The following is a 24,916-nucleotide window of genomic DNA, read 5'->3' on the forward strand; positions in this document are numbered from 1 at the left end:
GATATAGTGCTATAGCATCAGCCTCATCTACCTGCTGATTGTCTGCTGGGACATTTCCCTCTGGACAGTCCTGGGAATACAGAGGACGGGGACACCTCTCTGGTGGATTCCTGTCACTGCCTCCATCTGTAGGGAACACACAGGGAGCCAATCCATTATACACTGCTACATGTCATCAGGAGGAGGAGGAGGATGGGGGGAGGAGGATGGGAGGAGGAGGAGGAGGATGGGAGGAGGAGGAGGAGGATGGGAGGAGGAGGAGGAGGAGGAGGAGGATGGGAGGAGGAGGAGGAGGAGGAGGAGGATGGGAGGAGGAGGAGGAGGAGGATGGGAGGAGGAGGAGGAGGAGGATGGGAGGAGGAGGAGGATGGGAGGAGGAGGAGGATGGGAGGAGGATGGGAGGGGGAGGATGGGAGGAGGAGGATGGGAGGAGGAGGGGGATGGGAGGAGGAGGATGGGAGGAGGAGGGGGATGGGAGGAGGATGGGAGGAGGATGGGGGGAGGAAGAGGAGGATAGGAGGAGGATGGGAGGAGGAAGAGGAGGATAGGAGGAGGAGGATGATGATCTAGGGGCCCCTCCCCCCTGCTCTCTAGAATCAGGAAGGTCTCCTCTTACCTTGTGCTGTGAGGCCGGGCGGCTGATCCTCCATCATGAGCGGCTGCTCCCCCCGGTACAGATCCTTGTGTCCTTCTACATACTCCCACTCCTCCATGGAGAAATAGACGGCCACATCCTGACACCTTATAGGAACCTGACACACACAATGATCACACAGTCATCCCCCCCAGCCTGCTGCCTCCTGGATTACTCTATCATCTCCCAGCATTCCCCAGTGTCACCTCTCCAGTCAGCAGCTCAGTCATCCTGTGGGTGAGTTCTAGGATCTTCTGCTCATGTATCAGTGATGGAGGCTCCGTGATGGGGCCCCGGGCCCTGCTCCGCCCTCCTGACTCCTGGGGGAAGGCCACACCCTCCCCCCATGTCTTCTTCACTATGGTGTAATCCTGGGGATGGAGAGAGACAATGAGGGGACTGAGCCCAGTATTCCTGCCTCCTCCTCACTACAAAGAGGAGATTGTCCCCCTGTATAGAGCTCTAGTGAGGAGGAGGAGGAGGAGGAGACACATCTGGACTACTGGGGTCAGTGCTGGAGACCTCCGCACCTACAGAGAGGAGACCAGATCCAGAACATAGAGCGGGGGAGGGAGGGAGGGAGGGGCCAAAGAGCCCAGACAACAATGGTGGAAATCTAGAGAAGTTACCTCTCCGGTCAGCAGGCGGATGATCTCCAAGGTGACGTGTAATATTCTCTTACTGATCTCATTCCTGTCCTTCTCCATCCTTGGGGGGTCATTCAGGAGGGGGAGCGTCTGGGGGAGAAGAGGAGACAACTGGAGGACAAGGAGGGGATAGTGCTGCCGGGGCCTTTATGTCACAGCCAGGGGCCCCAAACCATACAGGGGCCACAGCATATCTAATATCCCTCCTCCTGCAAGCTTACCTTACTGCTGGGGGGGGGGGTCACACACTGATAGTAACACAATGTAACATCCCTCCTCCTGTAAGCTTACCTTACTGCTGGGGTCACACTGATAGTAACACAATGTAACATCCCTCCTACTGTAAGCTTACCTTACTGCTGGGGGGTCACACACTGATAGTAACACAATGTAACATCCCTCCTCCTATAAGCTTACCTTACTGCTGGGGGGGTCACACACTGATAGTAACACAATGTAACATCCCTCCTCCTGTAAGCTTACCTTACTGCTGGGGTCACACTGGTAGTAACACAATGTAACACCCCTCCTCCTGTAAGCTTACCTTACTGCTGGGGTCACACTGATAGTAACACAATGTAACATCCCTCCTCCTGTAAGCTTACCTTACTGCTGGGGGGGTCACACTGATAGTAACACAATGTAACATCCCTCCTCCTGTAAGCTTACCTTACTGCTGGGGTCACACACTGATAGTAACACAATGTAACACCCCTCCTCCTGTAAGCTTACCTTACTGCTGGGGGGGGGGGGTCACACTGATAGTAACACAATGTAACATCCCTCCTCCTGTAAGCTTACCTTACTGCTGGGGGGGGGGGGGGTCACACTGATAGTAACACAATGTAACATCCCTCCTCCTGTAAGCTTACCTTACTGCTGGGGGGGGGGGGTCACACTGATAGTAACACAATGTAACATCCCTCCCCCTGTAAGCTTACCTTACTGCTGGGGTCACACACTGATAGTAACACAATGTAACACAATGTAACATCCCTCCTCCTTACTATCAGTGTGTGACCCCAGCAGTAAGGTAAGCTTACAGGAGGAGGGATGTTACATTGTGTTACTATCAGTGTGACTCCCCCAGCAGTAAGGTAAGCTTACAGGAGGAGGGGTGTTACATTGTGTTACTATCAGTGTGTGACCCCAGCAGTAAGGTAAGCTTACAGGAGGAGGGATGTTACATTGTGTTACTATCAGTGTGTGACCCCAGCAGTAAGGTAAGCTTACAGGAGGAGGGATGTTACATTGTGTTACTATCAGTGTGTGACCCCAGCAGTAAGGTAAGCTTACAGGAGGAGGGATGTTACATTGTGTTACTATCAGTGTGTGACCCCAGCAGTAAGGTGAGCTTACAGGAGGAGGGGTGTTACATTGTGTTACTATCAGTGTGACCCCCCCCCCCCAGCAGTAAGGTAAGCTTACAGGAGGAGGGATGTTACATTGTGTTACTATCAGTGTGACCCCCCCCCCCCAGCAGTAAGGTAAGCTTACAGGAGGAGGGGTGTTACATTGTGTTACTATCAGTGTGACCCCAGCAGTAAGGTAAGCTTACCTTACTGCTGGGGGGTCACACACTGATAGTAACACAATGTAACATCCCTCCTCCTGTAAGCTTACCTTACTGCTGGGGGGGGTCACACTGATAGTAACACAATGTAACATCCCTCCTCCTGTAAGCTTACCTTACTGCTGGGGTCACACACTGATAGTAACACAATGTAACACCCCTCCTCCTGTAAGCTTACCTTACTGCTGGGGGGGGGGAGGTCACACTGATAGTAACACAATGTAACATCCCTCCTCCTGTAAGCTTACCTTACTGCTGGGGTCACACACTGATAGTAACACAATGTAACATCCCTCCTCCTGTAAGCTTACCTTACTGCTGGGGGTCACACACTGATAGTAACACAATGTAACATCCCTCCTCCTGTAAGCTTACCTTACTGCTGGGGGGGTCACACACTGATAGTAACACAATGTAACACCCCTCCTCCTGTAAGCTTACCTTACTGCTGGGGGGTCACACACTGATAGTAACACAATGTAACATCCCTCCTCCTGTAAGCTTACCTTACTGCTGGGGTCACACTGATAGTAACACAATGTAACATCCCTCCTCCTGTAAGCTTACCTTACTGCTGGGGGGGGGTCACACTGATAGTAACACAATGTAACATCCCTCCTCCTGTAAGCTTACCTTACTGCTGGGGTCACACACTGATAGTAACACAATGTAACATCCCTCCTCCTGTAAGCTTACCTTACTGCTGGGGTCACACACTGATAGTAACACAATGTAACATCCCTCCTCCTGTAAGCTTACCTTACTGCTGGGGGGGTCACACACTGATAGTAACACAATGTAACACCCCTCCTCCTGTAAGCTTACCTTACTGCTGGGGGGTCACACACTGATAGTAACACAATGTAACATCCCTCCTCCTGTAAGCTTACCTTACTGCTGGGGTCACACTGATAGTAACACAATGTAACATCCCTCCTCCTGTAAGCTTACCTTACTGCTGGGGGGGGGGTCACACTGATAGTAACACAATGTAACATCCCTCCTCCTGTAAGCTTACCTTACTGCTGGGGTCACACACTGATAGTAACACAATGTAACACCCCTCCTCCTGTAAGCTTACCTTACTGCTGGGGTCACACACTCATAGTAACACAATGTAACACCCCTCCTCCTGTAAGCTTACCTTACTGCTGGGGGGGTCACACACTGATAGTAACACAATGTAACATCCCTCCTCCTGTAAGCTTACCTTACTGCTGGGGTCACACACTGATAGTAACACAATGTAACACCCCTCCTCCTGTAAGCTTACCTTACTGCTGGGGTCACACTGATAGTAACACAATGTAACATCCCTTCTCCTGTAAGCTTACCTTACTGCTGGGGGGGTCACAATGTAACATCCCTCCTCCTGTAATCTTACCTTACTGCTGGGGGGTCACACACTGATAGTAACACAATGTAACACCCCTCCTCCTGTAAGCTTACCTTACTGCTGGGGTCACACACACAACACAACAGCAGTGACTGCCGAACCAGGAGCTGTTCTGTATCTAGTAGATGCTGGAGGTGTAGGACCTGTGATGATGTCACAATCATGTGACCAGTACATGTGGGGGCGGAGCTTAGCAGTGCAGGATAGAAAAGATTGTGGTGAAGGACCTGGGATCATGTGACAGGAGTGGGCGGGGCTCAGCTACAGCTAAGAGAAGGAAAGCCTGTGGCAATTTAGTCATGTCCTCCCTTCCTCCTCCTGTAACATATATAAATGTTTCTATCATGTCCTCTGATAAGTGTAAATTTAGATTTTTGACCCGTCTCTATGGAGAAAAGTCAACTACCCAGGTAAAGGAAGGTTTAAAGTTTAGCTAGAGCTGTAACCTGCAGTATTACCAACTTGTCACTTATAAATCACAGACACAGATAAGACAATGTATTATGATTATAAGCCTGGATAATGGCCTAAGTTTTATTATGGTAATCACATTTTATAGACAGAATATGGGGCGGTACTACTCATGCATAGTGTATTCATAAGAAATATGTAACATCCAATACAGGCGGGGTTCCAAGTCACAAGACACATACATGTAACACTCTGATAGGCCAGTCCATAAATGGTAGCAGTTTCCTGTACTGCGCAGTCAGGAAGGCACAACATGTTATTTATCCATAAATCGTTTATGGATTACTGGCTCTCTTCTCCTTGTGTATTGTGACTACAAATGATAACTTTGAAGGTGCTGTGTCTCATTGACGTACTGTCAGCATTCCTTTCCTTCTTCCAAACCATCTCTCTGTCACCCTCTGATCATCTCCTTATTCAGAGGGCAGTATACACTCACCGGCCACTTTATTAGGTACACCATGCTAGTAACGGGTGGTCTTCTGCTGCTGTAGCCCATCTGCCTCAGAGTTGGCCGTACTGTGCGTTCAGAGATGCTCTTCGGCCTACCTTGGTTGTAACGGTTGGCTATTTGAGTCACTGTTGCCTTTCTATCAGCTGGAACCAGTCTGCCCATTCTCCTCTGACCTCTGGCATCAACAAGGCATTTTCGCCCACAGAACGGCCGCTCACTGGATGGTTTTTCTTTTTCGGACCATTCTCTGTAAACCCTAGAGATGGTTGTGCGTGAAAATCCCAGTAGATCAGCAGTTTCTGAAATACTCAGACCAGCCCTTCTGGCACCAACAACCATGTCACGTTCAAAGGCCTCAAATCACCTTTCTTCCCCATACTGATGCTCGGTTTGAACTGCAGGAGATTGTCTTGACCATGTCTACATGCCTAAATGCACTGAGTTGCCGCCATGTGATTGGCTGATTAGAAATTAAGTGGTAACGTGCAGTTGGACAGGTGTACCTAATAAAGTGGCCGGTGAGTGTATATAGGTGTAGTCATATAGGTATGGTGCAAGTAGGTAAAATCGCATCACCTGGCCTTATCAATCCCCCATTTGACATCCGTGAAGCCTGGACTGGGATCACTGGAGTTGTTGAATAGCCAGATGGTTCCTCAGATACTCTACCAAGACGGCAAGTGTTGCTTGAGGGGCCACATCTTCTCCAGGGGTGAACCCATCCTCCAAGTACTAGTCTAGCAATCAACCTCCAGAAATGTCCAGGCGGCACAGATTCAAGAGAACCGATAAGAGAAAGAAACATAATCACGTTAGTCACCTATATGATGGTAGACCTTATTTTTGTTCATCAAGGTTTTATATGTCAGAGAATACACATAAACACTTTTACTGACTAACAGATCAGTATTATGCATAAGACCACTTGGATGAGACCCTGAAGGACTCCCATTAGTTTATGGGCATCACCATAGGATAGACAAAAATAGTACCATACATTTTATTGAGAGTTATAGATGGCGGAACAAACTTACAGCAGATGTGATAGGAAGATCTGCAATAACCGAAAGAAAATACTAAACAATGGGCGAGTCTGTACAGTATACATCAATATACAGCTTAGTTACAACAAAACAAATAAAAGCTTATTATCAATACCCAAACTAATATATGTATATATATATATATATATGACAAATACCTCTCTGGATTTTCACTGCATATAACAGACGTGACTCTATCACAAGGACTCTACCACTTTGGTATCATGTGGGGATTGGAAAGTCACAACAACTAACTTTAAAAAGTTTCTGAAAAGGAAAAGTTTAGATGTGAGAAAATCTTATCTCATGGCAAAAGCAAAAATAAAAAGTTGATTGATACATAAACCAAAAACAGCATAACAGGTAAATGCAATAAAATCTCCACAATGTGACCTACTATGTAACCACTAGATTCACTTATAATAACCAATTCTCAAAATTATTTCGCTTCTTTTTAGTCTTTTTACTTCATTTTGTACCTAGAAAACATCTCTATGATTAGATCCCACAGGTCTAATGACTGGTCACATGGTCACATCTCTTCCTGTACATAATCATATAGTATAATACATACACCAATAATATGAAGTAACTGGGCGCTTATTACCGATATAATATTTGGATCCTACTGAATTGTCTCTTGTGTCACTGAGATCATCACATATTACACATAAAATAACCACCATAGAAATAAAAGCAAAGTATATACTATACATCATCTAAGGTGTCAAACTTTTTTTTTTTTTAAATATACCATATGATCCTTTTTGTAAGGCTGGGTTCACACTGCGTTTTTGCAATCCATTTTTTTTCAACGGATCAAAACGGATCCGTTTTTTTTGACGGACACAAAAACGTAGCCGACACTACTTTTGTGTCCGTTAAAAAAAACGGATCCATTTTGATCCGTTTTTTTTACAATGGAAGTCAATGGAAAGACGGATCAAAACAGATACACACTAATGCATCCGTTTTGCATCCCAGCCTAATAGTTAGTAAAATTGGTATGGATCCTTAAACCTTTGCTATATTTGTTGACCCCTGGGCCACCCAATGTGAAGATACTATACACCACATTACACATGGCTTCCTTCTGCCGGTTTTGTCAGATAACTCACAGTAAGATACAAGGCGGTTGGCAAACACAGTTACTTACTGTCTGACGCCATCTTTACCCTGTACCTCCTCTCCATCCGCTGGTCTCTCAGCTTGTTGCTGATTGTCTGTGGAAAAGACTTAAAAACAAACAGATCCACATCTCCCCTCCACCTGTACACTATGTGCGGTTACCTCAGGAAGAGACCGGAAACATCTCCCCATCCACCTATACACTATGTACGGTTACCTCAGGAGGAGACCGGAAACATCTCCCCATCCACCTGTACACTATGTACAGTTACCTCAGGAAGAGACCGGAAACATCTCCCCATCCACCTGTATACTATGTACGGTTACCTCAGGAAGAGACCGGAAACATCTCCCCATTCCCTTGTACACTATGTACGGTTACCTCAGGAAGAGACCGGAAACATCTCCCCATTCCCTTGTACACTATGTACGGTTACCTCAGGAAGAGACCGGAAACATCTCCCCCTCCACCTGTATACTATGTATGGTTACCTCAGGAAGAGACCGGAAACATCTCCCCATCCACCTGTATACTATGTACAGTTACCTCAGGAAGAGACCGGAAACATCTCCCCATCCACCTGTACACTATGTACGGTTACCTCAGGAAGAGACCGGAAACATCTCCCCCTCCACCTGTATACTATGTATGGTTACCTCAGGAAGAGACCGGAAACATCTCCCCATCCACCTGTACACTATGTATGGTTACCTCAGGAAGAGACCGGAAACATCTCCCCATCCACCTGTATACTATGTACAGTTACCTCAGGAAGAGACCGGAAACATCTCCCCATCCACCTGTACACTATGTACGGTTACCTCAGGAAGAGACCGGAAACATTTCCCCTTCCACCTGTATACTATGTATGGTTACCTCAGGAAGAGACCGGAAACATCTCCCCATCCACCTGTACACTATGTACGGTTACCTCAGGAAGAGACCGGAAACATCTCCCCATCCACCTGTACACTATGTACGGTTACCTCAGGAAGAGATCGGAAACATCTCCCCCTCCACCTGTATACTATGTACGGTTACCTCAGGAAGAGACCGGAAACATCTCCCCATCCACCTGTACACTATGTACGGTTACCTCAGGAAGAGACCGGAAACATCTCCCCATTCCCTTGTACACTATGTAAAGGGCCCCCCTTTATAAAAGGGGGACACACGGGATTGCGCCCCCACCCCCCTTTTTAGTACAAGTTTGGTTTTACATGTATGTGGTAGTTGTTCTCTCCCCCCCCCCTTCTTTCTATTCCTACAGGTACCACAAGCCTTGGAGATTCTGCTTAGCAACAGCCAGCGTTGTGATTGGTGATTACAGCTGTGTGGGAATACAGTGAGCTAAAAATAGAAAGGTGCCCTCTGTTTGGATTGGTCAGCTGGCTGAGAGCGGGAGATTTGGAATGGTATTTATAGGGGAGCCGGCTCTCAGCTGTGTCAGTCAGAGTAGCTGTACAGAAGAAGCTGCTGTGCTGTGTACTGCTGGTTTCTGTGAAAGAGCTAAGGGCACACTGGGCTAGAGCGGTGCTTGTAAGCATAGCAAGGCTGTTAGTGTGGCCCTGTAAAAGAGCTTCAGCAGTACCTGTCACATAGCTAACAGGTTTCAGCAGCTGCCATAGTCGGTATAGAGAGCCTTCTCACTGAGCTTATCCGGAGGGCAGAAGGAGCTGGAGGTGAAGCATGGCTGAGGCGGTGTCTAGCAGAGCCGGTGTCCGAGGAAGTTGCTCCCTAGCGTATGGAGGAAGAGGAGAATTGTGTGCCGTATACTGCCCCCTAGAGACCTGGAGGTATTACAAGAGGCGAGTGCTGCGGAAGACAGGAGGCATAGAGGAAGAAGCAGCCGGGGGGAGCGGCCATATAAGCGGAGTAGGAGCAGTAAGAGAGCTGATTCAGCTCCCCTCCCGCCGCCCCCTTCTGGCAGTACCCCCGGCACATCGCCATCATAGCCGAGGTTCCCATAGGAGCCGCGGTGCAGCCTCCCCACAGATGACCGCGCCCCCACCGGTGTCCGCAGCCCCGCAGGTGACCGCAGCCCCGCAGGTGTCCGCATCCCAGCAGAGTGCCGCAGAGGAGTTTACACCGCAGCAGATCCGTGGAGAGGAGTCAGCAGCTGTGGGTGAGAACATCAACGTGGGTCCTGTCCCTGATGTGAGCATGAGTGATTTGTTTGCCAATGATGCTGTGAAAAAGTTTTGTGCCCTGGTAGCTAAAGGGTTTAATAGCAGTCCATCGCTGGCTAATGTGTGGTCTCAGAGTACGATTGCTGTACCTAATGTGTCAGTTCCAGGTTCAGAGCGCTCTGCTTCTTGTAATACGCCAGTGATTGAGAAGTATGCTGGTGTGCCTGAGATTTGTGTTAAAGAGGCTCTAGCCTGTGAGCAGAGCGCTCTGCTTCTTGAGATTTGTGTTAAAGAGGCTCTAGCCTGGGAGCAGAGCGCTCTGCTTCTTAAATACGCCAGTGATTGAGAAGGTGCTGATGTGCCTGAGATTTGTGTTAAAGAGGCTCTAGCCTGTGTGATGTTACCGCTTGGCTTCCACTTACAATTATGTGTGAAGGAAAAAATCTGGAAGGGTGAATTTGTAGATGTGATGTCATTGCTACCTGCTAGTAAGGATGTGTTGGTGAAGCGTACAGATGATAAACCTGATGATGTTAAAAAGTCACCACCTCGTTCTATTTTTAACTGGTTACATGCTTATTAAACCATCTATTGTGCTGTAGTGGGAGAGAAGCGCCCTGAGCTGTGTTCCTCCTTATTTCAGCACTTGGATAAGATATTAGAGGCATACCGCAGTTTTGGCGATATGGCCTGGTTTAACTATGATGAAATGTTTGAGCCTGGAAAGAATGTTGCCACATCTCGCCAGGTTCCCAGACAGGCAGAAAGCTGAATTGATTATTCATGGGTTCTCAATTGGCTTTGATGTTCCGCCTTAGGATGGTTTAGGATGCGTGGTGGTGGACAATTTAAAATCTGTGTCCTTGCATGAGGCCGTGGTTAGGGACAAAATAATGAAGGAAGTTCGGGAAGGGAGGGTTGCGGGACCTTTTTCTGCACCCCCCTTTCCTAACTTTCGCATCTCCCCCTTAGGATTGGTCCCTAAAAAGGAGCCAGGGGAGTACAGGTTAATTCATCATTTATCTTACCCGTTGCACTCTTCCTTGAATGATAATGCAGATAAATCTTTGTCATCAGTTTCTTATGCTTCATTAAATGACGCTGTAAGAGTTATTCGTGTTTTTTGGTGTTCGGGCCCTGTTAGCTAAATGTGATATAAAGTCTGCGTTCCGTTTGTTACTGGTTAATCCTGAAGGTTTTAGTTCACTTGGCTTTTGTTTTGATAATAATTATTACTTTTATCGTTGTTTACCAATGGGTTTTACTCTTTCATGCTATTACTTTGAGTTTTTTTTTTTTTTTTTTTTTGCAACGTTTCTGCACTGGATGGTGAATTATGGGGTACCGGATGGTGCCGTCGTTCACTACCTAGACGTTTTTCGGTTTATTGGTTTATTGCCGTGTCACTGTTTAGAGTTTCTAGGTATCACATTGGATACAGTGAGAATGGAATTCAGATTAAAAGTTATCCAGATTAAAATGCGCATTGAAGTGTATGTTACAGAAAGTTAAGGTGACTTTAAAGGAATTGCAATCAGTTTTAGGTTTGTTGGCTTTTATTATGCGTGTCATTCCTATGGGTCGTATATTTCTAAGAGACTCTATGCAGCTACTGCTGGTTTAAAATCTCCCCGTGCTCACATCCGCCTTACCAAACCGCTTAAGGAGGATCTGAGCATGTGGTTGGAGTTTGTATCTACTTTGAATGGTCATTCTGTCTTTTTACCGGAGTTTGTAGAGTCTGATGCTATTGCTTTATATACTGATGCGGCGAGTGCTCACGGTTACGGGGCTTATTTTGCTGGATAGTGGTCAGCCGAGCCTTGGCCTGATACATGGGTCCAGGCTGGTGTATGTAAGAACATTGTTCTGTTAGAATTATTCCCGGTGTTTTATTAAGGTCTGATAATAAAGGAGTCATTTATGCAGTGAATTGCCTGTCTTCAAAATCAGCCATGGTTATAAAATTGTTACGCCACTTAGTATTGTACTGTATGTCTAATAAGATCTGGCTAAAGGCTGTACATTTACAGGGTAGTAAGAACACTATAGCTGATTCTTTATCTCGTGGTCAGTTTGCAGATTTCCGGCGTCTGGCTCCGGAGGCGGTGGCTGTGGGCACTGCTTGCCCAAATCACTTGTGGTCGCCGATCTGGGACTAACAGCGCAGCTAATTAGGAAGTCAGTGGCACCTCGTACTTGGACTGCCTACGCAGTTGCATGGTCCCAGTGGAAGTCTTTTGTTTTTCCTTACAGGAGCACCATCTACAACATGATGTGTGGTTGTCATTAGCTTTTGTAAATATGTTAATTGCTAAACAGCTTTCTCACTCTGCTATAGTGAAATCTTTGTATGGTGTTTCGTTCTTTTTTAAAATTCTGGGTCTGCATAGTATTTCTAGTTTTTTCCTTATTAAACAGGTTCTTAAAGGTTACAAAAAGGGACGTGTCTCTCCAGATGTGCGTCGCCCTATTACTATTGATCTGTTATTAAAGTTACATGAAGTTTTACATATTGTTTGTTGTTCTAGTTTTGAGGATGTTTTGTTTAAAGCATTATTTTCATTAGCTTTCTTTGGCGCTTTTTGCCTGGGTGAGTTAGTATCATTTAGTAAAACCTCTCCCTCGGGCTTGTTGTTTTCAGACATTTCTATTAGTTTTGGCGTTTTATGTGTTTTGTTAAGATATTCTAAACTGATCAGCTGGGTAGGGGTTCGCTTGTAAAGTTAAATACATTTAGTGGCTCTGTAGTTTGTCCAGTACAGTGTATGGCGGCTTTTCTTGCTGTTAGACCTGCTATTGATGGTATTTTATTTATACACCAGGATTTGTCTTTTGTTACTAGGTACCAGTTTAACAGGGTTCTTAAGTTGCTTTGCGGAGCTAGGCCTCTCTGAATTGCGTTTTACCAGTCACTCTTTCAGGATTGGCGCGGCAACTGAGGCCGCTGCAGCAGGGTTGGACGAGCAGTTGATTAAGCGTTTGGGCAGATGGGACTCTGATCGCTTTAGATTATACATTTAGACCTGGTTTAGTTCACTAGTAATTATCTTCTTTTCTTTCAGGTAAGAGTAGGCGTGTATGGATCCTAGGCCACTCATTTGTGGTATGGGCTTCCAAGAGAGCTGAGCGGCATAATTATGGGGTGAACCTGAGTTTTGACTTGGAGCAGTTTGAGGTGCAGTGGTTCGGGTATAGTGGTCTCCGGTGGAGGGAAATATATGCCATCCTGCATAGTCTAGCCTCAGCTCTGCCCCCCCCCCCCCCCGATATTTTAATTATACACGCTGGGGGCGATGACATAGGAAAATTAAAAACTCTGGACTTATTGTGGAGATCAAGAGGGATCTGTCGTTGTTTAAATGTATTTTTTCCTGAGTGTATTTTAGTTTTTTCTGAGATCATTCCTCGTCTCTCCTGGATGCGCAAAGGACTGTACTTCTACGAAAAAATTAGGAAGCGTATTAACTTTGCAGTGTCTAAATTTATCCCCTCTCTAGGTGGCCTATCATTTAGGCACCTGGACCTTGAGGGATATTTACCCGCCTTTATTGGTCTGACCTCGTGCACCTATCCGACATTGGGTCAGACATTCTAAATGCCAATTTTCAGTCAATTATAGAATTGGGTGCCGTGGCACTGTTGGAGGTGGGGCCTGGTCAGCTTCTCTGACCAGGCAGGTGGGGTATTGTCGCCCTGCTCTCAGGGCGGGCATGTCCTTCTGTTAAGCTATGGCTCGGTTATTTATTTATTGATTTATTTATTGATTAAATTATTTGATTATTTATGATATTGGTGCTTAACAGTGTATTTGCTTACCCTTATTAAAGTGCCACGGCCTTTATATTCCAAATGCTTGTTAGTCTTATTTCAGGGGGGGTATTGGGGGCTGCATTTCCGTGTAAAGGGCCCCCCTTTATAAAAGGGGGACACACGGGATTGCGCCCCCACCCCCCTTTTTAGTACAAGTTTGGTTTTACATGTATGTGGTAGTTGTTCTCTCCCCCCCCCCTTCTTTCTATTCCTACAGGTACCACAAGCCTTGGAGATTCTGCTTAGCAACAGCCAGCGTTGTGATTGGTGATTACAGCTGTGTGGGAATACAGTGAGCTAAAAATAGAAAGGTGCCCTCTGTTTGGATTGGTCAGCTGGCTGAGAGCGGGAGATTTGGAATGGTATTTATAGGGGAGCCGGCTCTCAGCTGTGTCAGTCAGAGTAGCTGTACAGAAGAAGCTGCTCCCACCCGCCCTCCCTTATGTTCAAGGACTTTGTCGTGGCACTTTGATAGAGGGGGTATTGTCGCCCTGCTCTCAGGGCGGGCATGTCCTTCTGTTAAGCTATGGCTCGGTTATTTATTTATTGATTTATTTATTGATTAAATTATTTGATTATTTATGATATTGGTGCTTAACAGTGTATTTGCTTACCCTTATTAAAGTGCCACGGCCTTTATATTCCAAATGCTTGTTAGTCTTATTTCAGGGGGGGTATTGGGGGCTGCATTTCCGTGTACGGTTACCTCAGGAAGAGACCGGAAACATCTCCCCCTCCACCTGTATACTATGTACGGTTACCTCAGGAAGAGACCGTAAACATCTCCCCATCCACCTGTACACTATGTACTGTTACCTCAGGAAGAGACCGGAAACATCTCCCCATCCACCTGTATACTATGTAAGGTTAGCTCAGGAAGAGACCGGAAACATCTCCCCATCCACCTGTATACTATGTACGGTTACCTCAGGAAGAGACCGGAAACATCTCCTATCCACCTGTATACTATGTACGGTTACCTCAGGAAGAGACCGGACACATCTCCCCATCCACCTGTACACTATGTACGGTTACCTCAGGAACAGACCGGAAACATCTCCCCATCCACCTGTACACTATGTACGGTTACCTCAGGAAGAGACCGGAAACATCTCCTATCCACCTGTACACTATGTACGGTTACCTCAGGAAGAGACCGGAAACATCTCCCCCTCCACCTATATACTATGTACGGTTACCTCAGGAAGAGACCGGAAACATCTCCTATCCACCTGTACACTATGTACGGTTGCCTCAGGAAGAGACCGGAAACATCTCCCCCTCCACCTGTATACTATGTACGGTTACCTCAGGAAGAGACCGGAAACATCTCCCCATCCACCTGTACACTATGTACGGTTACCTCAGGAAGAGACCGGAAACATCTCCCCATCCACCAGTATATTATGTACGGTTATCTCAGGAAGAGACCGGAAACATCTCCCCCTCCACCTATACACTATGTACGGTTACCTCAGGAAGAGACCGGAAACATCTCCCCATCCACCTGTATACTATGTACGGTTACCTCAGGAAGAGACCGGAAACATCTCCCCATCCACCTGTATACTATGTACGGTTACCTCAGGAAGAGACCGGAAACATCTCCCCCTCCACCTATACACTATGTACGGTTACCTCAGGAAGAGACCGGAAACATCTCCCCATCCACCTGTACACTATGTACGGTTACCTCAGGAAGAGACCGGAAACATCTCCCCATCCACCTGTATACTATGTACGGTTACCTCAGGAAGAGACTGGAAACATGGAAACATCTCCCCATCCACCTGTATATTATGTACGGTTACCTCAGGAAGAGACCGGAAACATCTCCCCCTCCACCTGTATACTATGTACGGTTACCTCAGGAAGAGACCGGAAACATCTCCCCATCCACCTATATATTATGTACGGTTACCTCAGGAAGAGACCAGAAACATCTCCTATCCACCTGTACTCTATGTAAGGTTACCTCAGGAAGAGACCGGAAACATCTCCCCATCCACCTGTATACTATGTACGGTTACCTCAGGAAGAGACCGGAAACATCTCCCCATCCACCTGTATACTATGTACGGTTACCTCAGGAAGAGACCGGAAACATCTCCTCATCCACCTGTACACTATGTATGGTTACCTCAGGAAGAGACCAGAAACATCTCCCCATCCACCTGTATACTATGTACAGTTACCGCAGGCCGGAAACATCTCCCCATCCACCTGTATACTATGTACGGTTACCTCAGGAAGAGACCGGAAACATCTCCCCATCCCCCTGTACTCTATGTACGGTTACCTCAGGAAGAGACCGGAAACATCTCCCCATCCACCTGTACACTATGTACGGTTACCTCAGGAAGAGACCGGAAACATCTCCCCATCCCCCTGTACACTATGTACGGTTACCTCAGGAAGAGACCGGACACATCTCCCCATCCACCTGTACACTATGTACGGTTACCTCAGGAAGAGACCGGAAACATCTCCCCATCCCCCTGTATACTATGTACGGTTACCTCAGGAAGAGACCGGAAACATCTCCCCATCCACCTGTACACTATGTACGGTTACCTCAGGGAGAGACCGGAAACATCTCCCCATTCCCTTGTACGCTTTGTACAGTTACCTTGGGAAGAGATCGGAAACATCTCCCCATCCCCCTGTATACTATGTACGGTTACCTCAGGAAGAGACCGGAAACATCTCCCCATCCACCTGTATACTATGTACGGTTACCTCAGGAAGAGACCGGAAACATCTCCCCATACATCTGTACACTATGTACGGTTACCTCAGGAAGAGACCGGAAACATCTCCCCATTCCCCTGTACACTATGTACGGTTACCGCAGGAAGAGACGGGAAACATCTCCCCCTTCACCTGTACACTATGTACGGTTACCTCAGGAAGAGACCGGAAACATCTCCCCCTCCACCTGTACACTATGTACGGTTACCTCAGGAAGAGACCGGAAACATCTCCCCATTCCCCTGTACACTATGTACGGTTACCGCAGGAAGAGACCGGAAACATCTCCCCATCCACCTGTACACTATGTACGGTTACCTCAGGAAGAGACCGGAAACATCTCCCCATCCACCTGTATACTATGTACGGTTACCTCAGGAAGAGACCGGAAACATCTCCCCATCCACCTGTATACTATGTACGGTTACCTCAGGAAGAGACCGTAAACATCTCCCCATCCACCTGTATACTATGTATGGTTACCTTGGGAAGAGCACAGAAACCACCGCATCGGCAGCTTCGTCCATCATCCGTCTCTGGAGTTGACTGTGTGAACCTGAACGTTATTGGTAAGCCCAGGGACCAAACAAATCTCTCACTTGCCAATTACCCCATAATGGTGGGCTTCATATAGACATCTGCACAGTCACCTCCAACCATCTTACATGTCTCAGTGATTGTCCTCACCTCCAGCTTATGGCAGGAGCGGTTTCTGTAGTGGAACGTCACGCTGCATGGCGGTCACCATATATCCTTGCGTCTTGTGTCATCCATCTTTGAAAAGTCTGGGATAATCTACAATGAAAACTTTTAAACTTTCATTAATTTTTGGGCTTTCAATTACATTTTCATCTTTCACAATAAGTTTGTACGGTGTTTAAAAAAATTTAAAAACATCAAAACGGGCTACTCCCATTTCCATTCACCTTTATCCCCTCCCCCATTTGAATCTACATCAAAAGGCAACAGAGATGCTGGATTCAATGCACCTAGCAAAAATATATCTATATATTGGGGCACAAGGAGTGGAGGATATGGGTTTGGCTTTACTAGGGATAAGACAACATATAAAGTCATGAGCTAGTTTGCTATAATCATCACAAAACTGTTAACCCTAAAAATAAAAAATAATAAAACATGTTACACTCAGCTAGTCCTATATAACCTTCTTTTTCTATAAATCCAAACACACCTTAAGGCTATGTTCACACTACGTAAGTTTCCGGCCGTAGCGCGTTCCGTGAATAAGCGGCCGGAGACTTACGTAGTTTGCATATATAGAAAAGTATACGAAGTACGGCCGCACAGTTCACACTACGTACGAACTTACGCCCGGATCGTATGCGCCGGCGTAAAAAATGAACCAGACCATTGTTTGCGTACGAAAATGCCGGAATGCCCGTAGCGTTACATGCGGTCCCGTACGTAGTGGTGATTTCTTAAATTTTGCAGCTTTTTGTGCCGATCCAAAAGGTTCTGTGGGGTGTCCGGGGCTAGCCGAAGCTTTCCAAGTAAAAGACCGCTGTCGGATCGCTACGTAGGGCGCTCGGGAAGCATAAGTAGACTTCGGGCGTAAGTTCGCGGTCTGTACGTAGCCGGCTGCAAGTAGCGTAAATCTCCGGCCGGAGTTTACCGCGTATATGTCCGGCTGCGAAAATATGCGGCCGGACATATACGCAGTGTGAACATAGCCTTAGGCTGCGTTCACACTACGTATATTTCAGTCAGTATATTTCAGTCAGTATTGCAACCAAAACCAGGAGTGGATTAAAAACACAGAGAGGATCTGTTCACCATCATGTTCGGCAATCCCTTTCCTTAATTCAGCATAAATACAGCAACAGCTTATCTCAATCACACAACAGTTTGCGACGGCAATGCAGCACTTTAACCTTGTCCTATCCTGGGTTACAGAGTTCTTTGTCTAACAATTAGACTCAGCATTACAGACATATAGAGAACGCAGGTGACAGGAATCTAATTCGATCCGCTCCTTGGAGGCACAGATAGTACGTAAGAAAGGGAGTCTCTCTTACCTGGCCAGATATATCTGTGCGTCCGATGACGGATAAATCACCACATCCCGTCACATCTGTGTTCTGGTTTGCAAGAGGCTGAGTCCCCGTTTGGGCGCCAAAATGATAAGTGTAAATTTAGATTTTTGACCCGTCTCTATGGAGAAAAGTCAAATACCCAGGTATAGGATGGTTTCAAGTTTAGCTAGAGCTGTAACCTGCAGTATTACCAACTTGTCACTTATAAATCACAGACACAGATAAGACAATGTATCAGGATTATAAGCCTGGATAATGGCCTAAGTTTTATTATGGTAATCACATTTTATAGACAGAATATGGGGTGGTACTACTCATGCGTAGTGTATTCATAAGAAATATGTAACATCCAATACAGGCGGGGTTCCAAGTCACAAGACACATACATGTAACACTCTGGTAGGCCAGTCCATAAATGGTAACAGTTTCCTGTACTGCGCAGTCAGGCTGGCACAATGTGTTATTTTCCATAAATTGTTTATAGATTACTGGCTCTCTTCTCCTTGTGTATTGTGACTACAAATGATAACTTTCCAGGAGCTCTTCTCATTGATGTGCTGCCAGCATTCCTTTCCTTCTTCCAAACCATCTCTGTCATCCTCTGATCACGCTCTGATCAACTCCAGTCTCTTCAGAGGGCAGTATATATAGGTGTAGTCATATAGGTACGGTGCAAGTAGGTAAAATCGCATCACCTAGCCTTATCATCCTCCCTTTCCCTTCTTCCTCCTGTAACATATATAGGTTTCCATCATGTCCCCCCTTTCCCTTCTTCCTCCTGTAACATATATAAAGGTTTCCATCATGTCCTCCCTTTCCCTTCTTCCCTCCTGTAACATATATAAAGGTTTCCATCATGTCCCCCCTTTCCCTTCTTCCTCCTGTAACATATATAAAGGTTTCCATCATGTCCCTCCTTTCCCTTCTTCCTCCTGTAACATATATAAAGGTTTCCATCATGTCCTCCTTTTCCCTTCTTCCTCCTGTAACATAAATAAAGGTTTCCATCATGTCCTTCTTTCCCTTCTTCCTCCTGTAATATATATATAAAGGTTTCCATCATGTCCTCCCTTTCCCTTCTTCCTCCTGTAACATATAAAGGTTTCCATCATGTCTCTCCTTTCCCTTCTTCCTCCTGTAACATATATAAAGGTTTCCATCATGTCCTCCTTTGCCTTCTTCCTCCTGTAACATATATAAAGGTTTCCATCATGTCCTCCTTTGCCTTCTTCCTCCTGTAACATATATAAAGGTTTCCATCATGTCCTCCTTTGCCTTCTTCCTCCTGTAATATATATAAAGGTGTCTATCAAGAGCCCCCAGTGTAGTACTCCACGTAGATGTCAGGTAACTGGGGTGTAGCCTCTACTACAGATGTCAGGTAACTGGGGTGTAGTCCCCGGCCTCTACTACAGATGTCAGGTAACTGGGGTGTAGTCCCCGGCCTCTACTACAGATGTCAGGTAACTGGGGTGTAGCCTCTACTACAGATGTCAGGTAACTGGGGTGTAGTCCCCGGCCTCTACTACAGATGTCAGGTAACTGGGGTGTAGTCCCCGGCCTCTACTACAGATGTCAGGTAACTGGGGTGTAGCCTCTACTACAGATGTCAGGTAACTGGGGTGAAGTCCCCGGCCTCTACTACAGATGTCAGGTTACTGGGGTGTAGCCTCTACTACAGATGTCAGGTAACTGGGGTGTAGTCCCCGGCCTCTACTACAGATGTCAGGTTACTGGGGTGTAGCCTCTACTACAGATGTCAGGTTACTGGGGTGTAGCCTCTACTACAGATGTCAGGTAACTGGGGTGTAGTCCCCGGCCTCTACTACAGATGTCAGGTAACTGGGGTGTAGCCTCTACTACAGATGTCAGGTAACTGGGGTGTAGTCCCCGGCCTCTACTACAGATGTCAGGTAACTGGGGTGTAGCCTCTACTACAGATGTCAGGTAACTGGGATGTAGTCCCCGGCCTCTACTACAGATGTCAGGTAACTGGGGTGTAGTCTCCGGCCTCTACTACAGATGTCAGGTAACTGGGGTGTAGCCTCTACTACAGATGTCAGGTAACTGGGGTGTAGCCTCTACTACAGATGTCAGGTAACTGGGGTGTAGCCTCTACTACAGATGTCAGGTAACTGGGGTGTAGTCCCCGGCCTCTACTACAGATGTCAGGTAACTGGGGTGTAGTCCCCGGCCTCTACTACAGATGTCAGGTAACTGGGGTGTAGTCCCCGGCCTCTACTACAGATGTCAGGTAACTGGGGTGTAGTCCCCGGCCTCTACTACAGATGTCAGGTAACTGGGGTGTAGTCTCCGGCCTCTACTACAGATGTCAGGTAACTGGGGTGTAGTCCCCGGCCTCTACTACAGATGTCAGGTAACTGGGGTGTAGTCCCCGGCCTCTACTACAGATGTCAGGTAACTGGGGTGTAGTCCCCGGCCTCTACTACAGATGTCAGGTAACTGGGGTGTAGTCCCCGGCCTCTACTACAGATGTCAGGTAACTGGGGTGTAGCCCCCGGCCTCTACTACAGATGTCAGGTAACTGGGGTGTAGTCTCCGGCCTCTACTACAGATGTCAGGTAACTGGGGTGTAGTCCCCGGCCTCTACTACAGATGTCAGGTAACTGGGGTGTAGTCCCCGGCCTCTACTACAGATGTCAGGTAACTGGGGTGTAGTCCCCGGCCTCTACTACAGATGTCAGGTAACTGGGGTGTAGTCCCCGGCCTCTACTACAGATGTCAGGTAACTGGGGTGTAGTCCCCGGCCTCTACTACAGATGTCAGGTAACTGGGGTGTAGTCCCCGGCCTCTACTACAGATGTCAGGTAACTGGGGTGTAGTCCCCGGCCTCTACTACAGATGTCAGGTAACTGGGGTGTAGTCCCCGGCCTCTACTACAGATGTCAGGTAACTGGGGTGTAGTCCCCGGCCTCTACTACAGATGTCAGGTAACTGGGGTGTAGTCTCCGGCCTCTACTACAGATGTCAGGTAACTGGGGTGTAGCCTCTACTACAGATGTCAGGTAACTGGGGTGTAGTCCCCGGCCTCTACTACAGGTGTCAGGTAACTGGGGTGTAGTCCCCGGCCTCTACTACAGATGTCAGGTAACTGGGGTGTAGTCCCCGGCCTCTACTACAGGTGTCAGGTAACTGGGGTGTAGTCCCCGGCCTCTACTACAGATGTCAGGTAACTGGGGTGTAGTCCCCGGCCTCTACTACAGATGTCAGGTAACTGGGGTGTAGTCCCCGGCCTCTACTACAGGTGTCAGGTAACTGGGGTGTAGTCCCCGGCCTCTACTACAGATGTCAGGTAACTGGGGTGTAGTCCCCGGCCTCTACTACAGATGTCAGGTAACTGGGGTGTAGTCCCCGGCCTCTACTACAGATGTCAGGTAACTGGGGTGTAGTCCCCGGCCTCTACTACAGATGTCAGGTAACTGGGGTGTAGTCCCCGGCCTCTACTACAGATGTCAGGTAACTGGGGTGTAGTCCCCGGCCTCTACTACAGATGTCAGGTAACTGGGGTGTAGTCCCCGGCCTCTACTACAGATGTCAGGTAACTGGGGTGTAGTCCCCGGCCTCTACTACAGATGTCAGGTAACTGGGGTGTAGTCCCCGGCCTCTACTACAGATGTCAGGTAACTGGGGTGTAGTCCCCGGCCTCTACTACAGATGTCAGGTAACTGGGGTGTAGTCCCCGGCCTCTACTACAGATGTCAGGTAACTGGGGTGTAGTCCCCGGCCTCTACTACAGGTGTCAGGTAACTGGGGTGTAGCCTCTACTACAGATGTCAGGTAACTGGGGTGTAGTCTCCGGCCTCTACTACAGATGTCAGGTAACTGGGGTGTAGCCTCTACTACAGATGTCAGGTAACTGGGGTGTAGCCTCTACTACAGATGTCAGGTAACTGGGGTGTAGCCTCTACTACAGATGTCAGGTAACTGGGGTGTAGTCCCCGGCCTCTACTACAGATGTCAGGTAGCTGGGGTGTAGCCTCTACTACAGATGTCAGGTAACTGGGGTGTAGTCCCCGGCCTCTACTACAGATGTCAGGTAACTGGGGTGTAGCCTCTACTACAGATGTCAGGTAACTGGGGTGTAGTCTCCGGCCTCTACTACAGATGTCAGGTAACTAGGGTGTAGTCCCCGGCCTCTACTACAGATGTCAGGTAGCTGGGGTGTAGTCCCCGGCCTCTACTACAGATGTCAGGTTACTGGGGTGTAGTCCCAGGCCTCTACTACAGATGTCAGGTAACTGGGGTGAAGTCCCCGGCCTCTACTACAGGTGTCAGGTAACTGGGGTGTAGTCCCCGGCTTCTACTACAGATGTCAGGTAACTGGGGTGTAGTCCCCGGCCTCTACTACAGATGTCAGGTAACTGGGGTGTAGTCCCCGGCCTCTACTACAGATGTCAGGTAACTGGGGTGTAGTCTCCGGCCTCTACTACAAGTGTCAGGTAACTGGGGTGTAGTCCCCGGCCTCTACTACAGATGTCAGGTAACTGGGGTGTAGTCCCCGGCCTCTACTACAGATGTCAGGTAACTGGGGTGTAGTCCCCGGCCTCTACTACAGATGTCAGGTAACTGGGGTGTAGCCTCTACTACAGATGTCAGGTAACTGGGGTGTAGTCCCCGGCCTCTACTACAGATGTCAGGTAGCTGGGGTGTAGTCCCCGGCCTCTACTACAGATGTCAGGTAACTGGGGTGTAGTCCCCGGCCTCTACTACAGATGTCAGGTAACTGGGGTGTAGTCCCCGGCCTCTACTACAGATGTCAGGTTACTGGGGTGTAGCCTCTACTACAGATGTCAGGTAACTGGGGTGTAGTCCCAGGCCTCTACTACAGATGTCAGGTAACTGGGGTGTAGTCCCCGGCCTCTACTACAGATGTCAGGTAACTGGGGTGTAGTCCCCGGCCTCTACTACAGATGTCAGGTAACTGGGGTGTAGCCTCTACTACAGATGTCAGGTAACTGGGGTGTAGTCCCCGGCCTCTACTACAGGTGTCAGGTAACTGGGGTGTAGCCTCTATTACAGATGTCAGGTAACTGGGGTGTAGTCCCCGGCCTCTACTACAGATGTCAGGTAACTGGGGTGTAGTCCCCGGCCTCTACTACAGATGTCAGGTAACTGGGGTGTAGTCCCCGGCCTCTACTACAGATGTCAGGTAACTGGGGTGTAGTCCCCGGCCTCTACTACAGATGTCAGGTAACTGGGGTGTAGTCTCCGGCCTCTACTACAGATGTCAGGTAACTGGGGTGTAGTCTCCGGCCTCTACTACAGATGTCAGGTAACTGGGGTGTAGCCTCTACTACAGATGTCAGGTAACTGGGTTGTAGTCCCCGGCCTCTACTACAGATGTCAGGTAACTGGGGTGTAGTCCCCGGCCTCTACTACAGATGTCAGGTAACTGGGGTGTAGTCCCCGGCCTCTACTACAGATGTCAGGTAACTGGGGTGTAGTCCCCGGCCTCTACTACAGATGTCAGGTAACTGGGGTGTAGTCTCCCGGCCTCTACTACAGATGTCAGGTAACTGGGGTGTAGTCCCCCGGCCTCTACTACAGATGTCAGGTAACTGGGTGTAGTCCCCGGCCTCTACTACAGATGTCAGGTAACTGGGTTTAGTCCCCGGCCTCTACTACAGATGTCAGGTAACTGGGGTGTAGTCCCCGGCCTCTACTACAGATGTCAGGTAACTGGGGTGTAGCCTCTACTACAGATGTCAGGTAACTGGGGTGTAGTCCCGGCCTCTACTACAGATGTCAGGTAACTGGGGTGTAGTCCCCGGCCTCTACTACAGATGTCAGGTAACTGGGGTGTGAAGTCCCCGGCCTCTACTACAGATGTCAGGTAAACTGGGGTGTAGTCCCCGGCCTCTACTACAGATGTCAGGTAACTGGGGTGTAGTCTCCGGCCTCTACTACAGATGTCAGGTAACTGGGGTGAAGTCCCCGGCCTCTACTACAGGTGTCAGGTAACTGGGGTGTAGTCCCCGGCCTCTACTACAGATGTCAGGTAACTGGGGTGTAGTCCCCTGCCTCTACTACAGATGTCAGGTAACTGGGGTGTAGCCTCTACTACAGATGTCAGGTAACTGGGGTGTAGCCTCTACTACAGATGTCAGGTAACTGGGGTGTAGCCTCTACTACAGATGTCAGGTAACTGGGGTGTAGTCCCCGGCCTCTACTACAGATGTCAGGTAACTGGGGTGTAGTCCCCGGCCTCTACTACAGATGTCAGGTAACTGGGGTGAAGTCCCCGGCCTCTACTACAGGTGTCAGGTAACTGGGGTGTAGTCCCCGGCCTCTACTACAGATGTCAGGTAACTGGGGTGTAGCCTCTACTACAGATGTCAGGTAACTGGGGTGTAGTCCCCGGCCTCTACTACAGATGTCAGGTAACTGGGGTGAAGTCCCCGGCCTCTACTACAGATGTCAGGTAACTGGGGTGTAGTCCCCGGCCTCTACTACAGATGTCAGGTAACTGGGGTGTAGTCCCCGGCCTCTGCTACAGATGTCAGGTAACTGGGGTGTAGTCTCCGGCCTCTACTACAGATGTCAGGTAACTGGGGTGTAGTCCCCGGCCTCTACTACAGATGTCAGGTAACTGGGGTGTAGTCCCCGGCCTCTACTACAGATGTCAGGTAACTGGGGTGTAGTCCCCGGCCTCTACTACAGATGTCAGGTAACTGGGGTGTAGTCCCCGGCCTCTACTACAGATGTCAGGTAACTGGGGTGTAGTCCCCGGCCTCTACTACAGATGTCAGGTAACTGGGGTGTAGTCCCCGGCCTCTACTACAGATGTCAGGTAACTGGGGT

General features: G+C 48.2%; 2 protein-coding genes and 1 long non-coding RNA gene across 3 annotated transcripts in view; 1 reads left to right on the top strand and 2 right to left on the bottom strand.

The window, feature by feature from the left end:
* Positions 1–24,916, top strand: part of LOC138797150 (oocyte zinc finger protein XlCOF22-like) — a 483,239-nt gene that overhangs the window by 294,098 nt on the left and 164,225 nt on the right. The window lies entirely within an intron of this gene.
* LOC138797182 (oocyte zinc finger protein XlCOF7.1-like) overlaps positions 1–24,916 on the bottom strand; it is a 179,739-nt gene that overhangs the window by 33,419 nt on the left and 121,404 nt on the right. The gene's annotated exons all lie outside the window — the stretch shown is intronic.
* Positions 1,269–6,963, bottom strand: LOC138797211 (uncharacterized). The gene is made up of 3 exons (XR_011363902.1): positions 6,377–6,963; positions 4,304–5,924; positions 1,269–1,371 (listed from the first exon to the last, which is right to left on the bottom strand). It is a non-coding gene; the product is annotated as an uncharacterized lncRNA (long non-coding RNA).

This window comes from Dendropsophus ebraccatus, chromosome 7 (genome assembly GCF_027789765.1).
Source record: "Dendropsophus ebraccatus isolate aDenEbr1 chromosome 7, aDenEbr1.pat, whole genome shotgun sequence".
Taxonomy (NCBI): Eukaryota; Metazoa; Chordata; class Amphibia; order Anura; family Hylidae; genus Dendropsophus; species Dendropsophus ebraccatus.